We start from the raw sequence: 8,730 nt of genomic DNA, 5'->3' as shown, positions 1-8,730 counted from the left end.
TCATTGAAAATAAGAATCTGTTCTTAACTGACTTGCCTGGTTAAATAAAGGTAAAATAAAAAATAAATAAAATAAAAATCACGCAGTGTAACATACGTTTTTCATAGTTTTACATTTCAATAGCTCCTTGGTCATGTCAATTACACACCTAAGAAGTGTGCAGTTGATATACAGCCATATTGCATAACCTCTAGTCATGTATCATACATACTGTATGTGGGAATGTCTTATGTCTGTCCTACATGTAGTGTTGATACATGGAATATTCCTCATAAATTGCTATTGCAAGTAGAAGTATTATGGTCAACAACTGACATTTTCAGATATTATTTTGACAAACTCACACTTCTAACACTTTGTGTGTTAGAGTAATTTTTCAGCTCTGATTTTACCACTCAGAATCCATAATGGATATGACAATGGGGCCAGCACAGGACGTAATACACTCTTACAACAATCTACTTTTTGATCTTCTTGTCACGCCCTGACCATAGAGGGTGGGATTTGGGTGGGCATTCTATGTTCATGTTTCTAGGTTTTCTATTTATTTGTGTTTGGCCAGGTATGGTTCTCAATCAGGGACAGCTGTCTATCGTTGTCTCTGATTGGGAATCATACTTAGGTAGCTTTTTTCCCCTCCTTCTGTGTAGGATCTTGTTCTTTGTTTGTGTGCAGTTAGTTTGCACAAGGAAGCGGTTCGGGCGTTGTTTTTTTGTTTTCGTTATTGTTTGGTTTTGTCTAAAGTTTCACTTCAGTAATAAATATTATGTGGAACTCAGGGAACGTTGCGCCTTGGTCTCATCCTTCCGACGACAGCCGTTACAGAAGATCCCACCACAAAGAGACCAAGCAGCGTTTCCTGGACTCCTGGACATGGGAGGAGATTTTAGACGGACAGGGACCCTGGAGACAGGCTGGGGAATATCGCCACTCCAAGGAAGATCTGGAGGCAGCTAAAGCGGAGAGGCGGCGATATGAGGCAAGGCAGCGCAGCAGGCGCGATGGGCTGCCCCCCCCCCCCCCAAAAAAAATGTTTTGGGGGCACACGGGGAGATTGGCGGAGTCAGGCGAGAGACCTGAGCCAACTCCCTGTACTTATCGGAAGCAGCGGGGTACTGGTCAGGCACCGTGTTATGCGGTGAAGCGCACGGTGTCTCCAGTGCGCGCTCATAGCCCGGAGTGCTATAGACCAGCCCCCCGCAAGTGCCATGCGAGAGTGGGCATCCAGCCAGGGCGGATTGTGCCAGCTCAGTGCCCGGTGCGCCGTTTCGGTCCAGGGTATCCTGCGCTGGCTCAGCCTACTGTGTCCTATGCCTGCGCTCCGCCCATGACGGGCAAATGTGGGCATTGAGCCTAAGGGAGAGGTGTGATTGTTAAGCACCAGATCTCCAGTGCTCCCCCACAGCCCGGTTCGACCTGTGCCTGCACTCTGGTGGGGCCGGGTTAAAGTGGTCATCCAGCCTGGAGTGGTGCCAAGGCTGCGCACCAGAGCTCCAGTGCTCCCCCACAGCCTGGTCCCATCCGGTGCCTCCTCCACGCACCAGGCCTCCTGTAGGTCTCCCTGTGGCAGCCCCACGCACCAGGCTGTCTCTCCGTCTCCTCCCTCCAGAGTCGCCCTCCTGTCCGGAGCTGCCAGAGTCGCCCTCCTGTCCGGAGCTGCCAGAGTCGCCCTCCTGTCCGGAGCTGCCAGTCGCCCTCCTGTCCGGAGCTGCCAGAGTCGCCCTCCTGTCCGGAGCTGCCAGAGTCGCCCTCCTGTCCGGAGCTGCCAGAGTCGCCCTCCTGTCCGGAGCTGCCAGAGTCGCCCTCCTGTCCGGAGCTGCCAGAGTCGCCCTCCTGTCCGGAGCTGCCAGAGTCGCCCTCCTGTCCGGAGCTGCCAGAGTCGCCCTCCTGTCCGGAGCTGCCAGTGTAGCGGCTCCCCTCAGTCCAGTGGCGCCCTCCAGTCCGGGGCTCTCTACGAGGGCCTTCAGTCCGGGGTCGGCGGTGAGGGTCCCACGTCCCTCACCAGAGCCGCCACCGCGGAGTAATGCCCACCCAGACCCTCCCCTATGGGTTCAGGTTTTGCGGCCGGAGTCCGCACCTTTGGGGGTACTGTCACGCCCTGACCGTAGAGAGCTTTTTATGTCTCTATTTTTGGTTGATTTGGGTTGGGATTCTATGTTTATGTTTCTATGTTTTCTATTTCTTTGTGTTTGGCCAGGTATGGTTCTCAATCAAGGACAGCTGTCTATCGTTGTCTCTGATTGGGAATCATACTTAGGTAGATTTTTTTTCCTTCCTTCTGTGTGGGATCTTGTTCTCCGTTTTGTGTGCAGTTAGTTTGCACAAGGAAGCTGTTCGGACGCTGTTTTCTTTATTGTTTTGTCTAAAGTTTCACTTCAGTAATAAATATTATGTGGAACACAAGGAACGCTGCGCCTTGGTCTCATCCTTCCGACGACAGCCGTTACACTTCTTGACTTCTTATCTGGTAAACTGCTACTGTGTGTCAAGAAAATAGCCCCGATTAGGGGTTAGTGTACTCCAGTAAAAGAAAAGGCTGGTTTAGATGAAATACTATTGCCCTGAGTCCCCGTTCATAGGGGCATGAGAGACTCGTCACTGGTAGAATTGAGTTGGTACTTTATTGGCCCAAACACCCACAGACCCACAAGGTTGAGGTTACTCATGGACAGTAATGAGTAATTATTATTTTTGCATTTACACATTTGTGTCTTCTAACTGTCCAAGAATAGGATCCAAAGTGTTTGGAAATATTTGTTCCCGTAAATACAAAGGATGATGTCTCTCATACCTCTGGCACTTTAATCAGACTGCCAGACTGTGTAAAACCTTTATGATGGGGCCGGCAATGGAGTTCCCATTGACTAAGCACCACAGACCCAATTAGGAGAGAATGCATACAGGTCAAGGGTGTGTCTGTGCCTTTTGGATTACTCTCTCTTTACAGAGAACCCCTGAGGTTCAAGTCAAGAGCTACCCTTCCCATTTCAGTCTGCTCTGCGCATGTCTGACAGAGCCAGCAGCCAAGAGTTTTTCACAGTATGTCATAAAAAATTATTACACTTATGAATGTATGTAAAATGCTAATATGTATTAGATCCAGTACAATGGAATAACTAAGACCTGAATTTTAATGCAGCGTGTTCCAATTCCTCCTTCTCTTTCTGTCCAGCAGGGTCAACCAAAAACACTTGGCCTGATGGTTCATGGAGACACTGGCGAAGCAATATAGAAATGTATTGATCCGTGAAATGATTTTACTATTAAATCACCCATATCACAACCCTCATACCTCTTCACAAAAATGTACCTAAATCAATTTTGGAAGAAGGATTTTACTCACAATGAACTTCCAGTGGTTCTGGTTCACATTTTAAGAAACTCATGACAGCATTCTAGTTACTGAAGTTCACCTGAAATAAATAATTTCACATGCTTGCCACTAAGCCCCCAAAATGTATCAATAGTTAATCCTTTAAAATTACACTAACAGATTGTATTAGTACCTTGGGCAGACTTTGCTTACGCACTAAACTTCTTTCTCCATTTAAAATGACTTGGGCTGGGTAATGATTTAAATCATTGTCCCGTGACCGCAGCTTTTTGTGGTTGCTTGAAAGTACCATTCGATTGACTGTAGAAGAGAAAGTAAAACCACAAATGCTTTGAATGTGAAGAACATCATACAAATAATTAAGCATAAACTGAAATACATAGACATTTCAGAGAATATTGGTTAGTTAGGATTGTTTATCGAGATTTAAAACAAACGTAATTACATTTATATTCTGTCTACGTGCAATTTAATGGGTCATTGTCACATACAGTATATATGCCTTGTTAGGGAGATTAAGTGTCAAACAGAAGGTGTTATGTAGTCAAAGTGTTTTATTGCTGACAATACTGTGTTTAGGTGATGACACATTTTCACTATTTACTTTAAAGTGACAGAATAAGGGCCATAAATATTCATCAGAAACATTCAACTCCAATTTCAGTTAACTACATAATGATATTACATGTCCTTAGAAGTACATTAGATGTGCACCTAACCAAGTCTATGTTCATCCTTCATACTGCATGATTTCCCCCCCTCAAGATATGTTTAGAATTGTGATTGAAAAAATGCTTATTGTCATGTTACGAGGGGGGGGTGTAGCTCCCTTCAATAACCACGAGCACAACCGTTCCTTGATTTTAACTGGCGGCTTTATTCTGTAGTTTTAGTCAGAATTATCACCTTCCGTGAGAACTATAAAGTAAATGAAAAATACAGTTAAGCACACTCTTACAACCTTATCTTACGAGTGACTTATTAGCTTGGTATAACTCTGAAGTGCTTACATACATAACAGTTTAACCGGCGTTATAACGGGTTCAGATTAAACACATGAATAAAGGAACAAATACCTCATTGGCTGCTTATTACAGAAGGGAGGAAATCAAACTTCACACTTATTATTCCTGGCATGAATTCACACTTCATCCTAACATACACTCTTCAACCTTTATGAACTACACCCGGTGACATGAAAACTTAGCTAACGCGCAGCGCAGGATTGCCTTCCCTCCAAAAGTGTGTTGCTACAATAAGGATCCCCGTTACAACAGTATTAGCTACGTAGTTCCGCTTGTATTATCATTTCCCCCGCACAGCGGACACATAAACAATTCAAACAAAAGACAACGACATAACCTGTAAGTCTAACTGTCAGTTACAGGGGGGTTGTCCTTTATCCTTGCCCATTCCGGGCAGAACCAGAACATAGTACAGAACTGCGCTTTCTCAGATGTTCAATTAGGATCTTCAAACCCTCTTCTGTGTACAAGTTAATGCCAAACGGCTCGACTTGGAGGTGTAGCATTTATCCAGATGTAGTAGCTGAAGTTGTGGCACACTCCTTCAAAACCTTTTGTGCAAGCATGAGCTCTAGCATCATGTCATCGTACAGCCTTCTGCTCTTTCTAATTTCAGCCACAATCACTTTGAGAATATCTTTTGAAAGGCTTCTTATGTTGCCTGACAAAATCTCTTCTGTACGTGTGTTTTTTAACTGGCTGTAGTGGTAGTTGCGGACACCTTTTTGTGCTGCCTTTGCTACTGCACCTCTGCAATTATATCTTATGGGCCAACATCTTCTCTCACTTCGTTGGTGTGTCACCTCACCAAATCTGAATACTATGATGTTAACATATTTGCTATATTGCCTAGGCCTTTTTTGTCGTCTAAACATGTATTTCGTTTTACACGACTGAAAGGTGCAGGTGGCCGAGGCACAGAAGTAAGGTGAGGCTTTTATCCGGCTGTGACTAGTTTTGATATGTTGGTATTTGAATGCCAAGGTGCAGCATGGATTGACCTTATTAAATTCAGAATAAAGCACATCTGTCCATGGCTGTTGTAGATTTGAGGTTCCTGGTAAGGGCTTTATTTTCTTCCACCTGCCCATCTTAATAGAAATGGAAAATGACTTTGCCCCTGGTCTGGTCATTCGTTTAGCATCACTTGTTCTGTCCCTCTGTCTTCCGGAGTACTCTTCGTCACTTTGTGCTTGTATGTCATATTTCTTGTCCTCTCGAGCCTCTGCCTCACTTTCTATCCCTCTGTCTCTGGAATAATGATCTATTTGGTGTTGACTGAATTTCTGGTCATCATCAATATTTCCCTTTCCAATGGTCATCTTTATTTGCCAGTTTCATGACATGCTCTGTTTCTAATGTGTTGTTAAGTCAATCATTTTGTTGTATGTTTTCTGTAATGACATTAAAAGTTAATTAATCACTATGTCAATACCTTTACGTCACTCAGAAATACAAAAAGCTATGAGAATGTAAGTTGATCACTGCACAGGAAACAAAAATGTAGTTTCAACATGTAATGGTGTGAATGTTACACATGTCAGGTTCGTTGAAATGAGTGGACCAAGGCGCAGCATGCGTAGAGTTCCACATTATATTTAATAGTGAACCTTACAACAAAAACAACAAAGAATATTGCAGTGCTCAAGGCAACTATACAAAAACAAGATCCCACAAACAACAGGTGGGAAAAGGCTGCCTAAATATGATCAGCAATCAGTGACAACGATAGACAGCTGCCTCTGATTGGGAACCATACCAGGCCAACATAGAAAACGAAAAACTAGAATGCCCACCCTAATCACACGCTGACCTAACCAAATAGAGAAATAAAAAGGCTCTCTAAGGTCAGGGCGTGACAATACATTTTGGTGTTACACAAAAGACGTAGGAATTTATTTTTCCAGTTAGAAATAGTAGGCCATGCATCAAATAACTATTTTCAGAAACAGGAACCCTCAAATACACTATTGCATTTTGTAAGTTGTCTGCAGGTGGCTTGTTGTGAATGCACTCAAATATCAAGTCATGTAAACTGCGTGCTAATACTCACAGTAGAAATATTTGTCTTAATGTACAGTACGGGAAAGTGATGCTATGAAAAGGATTCTTTCACATTATCAAGCTCACTCTGACTTACAAATCATTGCCTATTACTGTGATTAAAAAGAGCACATGAAACATTGTTTTTCATGAGGCCTACCTGTACGCCTTCCTTCAAGCACCTTTGTTAGAACACCTTTCCTGTCCTTGATCCATACCATAATAACACGACTCTTGTACTTCGCCCTTTTCCTTTATGGTTGATATTAACGATGAAAGGAGATATTATATGTCTCTCTCCTATTTTGTACTGCTGTGGAAAAATAAAAAAACAGGGAAAATAAATACTTAGAACTACCAATTATTATAGATAAATATTAAAGGGGTACACATAACACTGGACTGAACCCCTAATTGTCAAACTAATATTAATGTACAACAATATAGAAGATACATGACTAGAGGCTATACAATTTGGGTGTTTATCCACTGCACACTTCTTAGGTGTGTAATTGACATGAGCTATTGAAATGTAAAACTATGAAAAATGTACCGTTACACCGCGTGATCTTACAGTACATAAACAAGAGTGTGCTATATATAAGGCTAGTCCGTGGACATTCTAAAGTTTGTTTGAGTCCAGTAGGTCACATGACCAAGGAGCTATTTAAATTTTAATGTTTGAAAAATAAAATCGAGTGAGATGAAAATGGACAAACTAAAGGGTGTGCAATATAGATGGGTAGTCAGTGGACATTCTGAACCTTGTTTGAAGTCAGTAGGTCACATGACCAAGGAGCTATTAAATTCTGAAAGTTTGAAAAAATAATGTAAAAACGTGTGAGATGAAAATGGACAAACTAAAGATTGTGCAATGTGTAGGCCCACTGACTGTACATTCGGAACCGTGTTTGAAGTCAGTAGGTCATATGACCAAAGAGCTATTGAAATTCAAAATGTAAATAAATAATTTAAAATAGTGCCAGATGTATATTGATGAAAAAAGGTATGCGCAATATATGTCTACGCCATCGGGTTAGCTACAACCAGTTTTTAACGTTTTATGAGTAATGGTTAAAGAACTATTGAAATTTGAAAAATTAGATTTGTCACTATGTTGATGGTCCCTAACTGCTGTTGGTGGACCTAAGGAAACTATAGGCGAACATCGGATAATTTGACCTCGGTGAGAAACCGAACTTGCCATTTCCAAAAAGTTTAGCGGGGATGCAGCTTTGCGATCTATTGCCTAGGACAGGCTCTCCAACTATGTCTTGGAGAACTACCATCCTGTAGGTTTTCACTTCGACCCTAATCTAGCGCATCTGTTTCGATAATTAGCTGGTTGATTAACTGAATCAGCTTAGTTACAACTGTGGTTGGAGCGAAAACCTACAGGAAGGTTGGTGCCTCTCCAGGAACAGGGTTGGAGAGCCTATTTCACTGAATAGCCTAAGCTATAGGCAGTACTTTTTATTGCACATTTAGGCTTAATTAAACTGATGCATTTGGCGATGTTCAACTCCAATTCACTGACACTATGAAGAATAGCTTTGCCATACTAATTGATATCTTAATATATACTTTAATATACTTTTGGTGAATTTACGAGGCATTGCTAAATAAGGTATAGCCTACAGTATGCGCACGGTTCTAACGGTCTCTCTGCCTGCCTGCCCCGATCCTCCATCTCCCTCTTAGCTATGAAAAACGCTAGTGTGTAGTAAATGTTTACTGCCAGTCAAAAGATACCGTGTGTTAAAAAAAGTTGGATTTTGTGGCGTTCATTGCCACAGTTATAAACTGTACAGCACAAGTCTCGAAGAAGTCTAAAAAAACGAAACATTATTGTGGCTACGGCAGAAACATTTTTGAGATTTAAGGGTTTTATATCTGAAGATTTGCAAGGGGTACTGGCGCCGGAAAACCCGCCCTCCCAGGTTCCCCTTGAGTCTGTGTAGGGATTAGATCTGTTTTATTTTTTTAACTGAAAACTTGTTTGATTTAGTTTAGTTTCTTTATTTACTTTTTGATAGTTATATTTTTATTTTGAGGGGTGTTTTTTTTTCTCAATTTTTGGGAATCATGTTTCTTTCCCCCACCGTAGGTGGCGGAACTTTCAGCCGATAGGTTACAGGTACTACTGAATGAAGAAGTTCCCTCCTACCAGGTTCCTGAGCCTGTGTAGAGATCTGAATAGTACAGTTTTTGTTGGAAATTCAGGGTAGTTGCGTGATTTTGGTTAGTGTTTTTGTTTTTGGTAATTAGTATGATTTGTTCATCTAAAACATGTTTTGTTTTGGGGATATTGTTTACAACCCCGTACCG

This window comes from Oncorhynchus nerka, linkage group LG10 (genome assembly GCF_034236695.1).
Source record: "Oncorhynchus nerka isolate Pitt River linkage group LG10, Oner_Uvic_2.0, whole genome shotgun sequence".
Lineage (NCBI taxonomy): Eukaryota > Metazoa > Chordata > Actinopteri > Salmoniformes > Salmonidae > Oncorhynchus > Oncorhynchus nerka.
The sequence above is the reverse complement of the archived record's forward strand: the minus strand, read 5'-3'. Positions refer to the sequence as shown.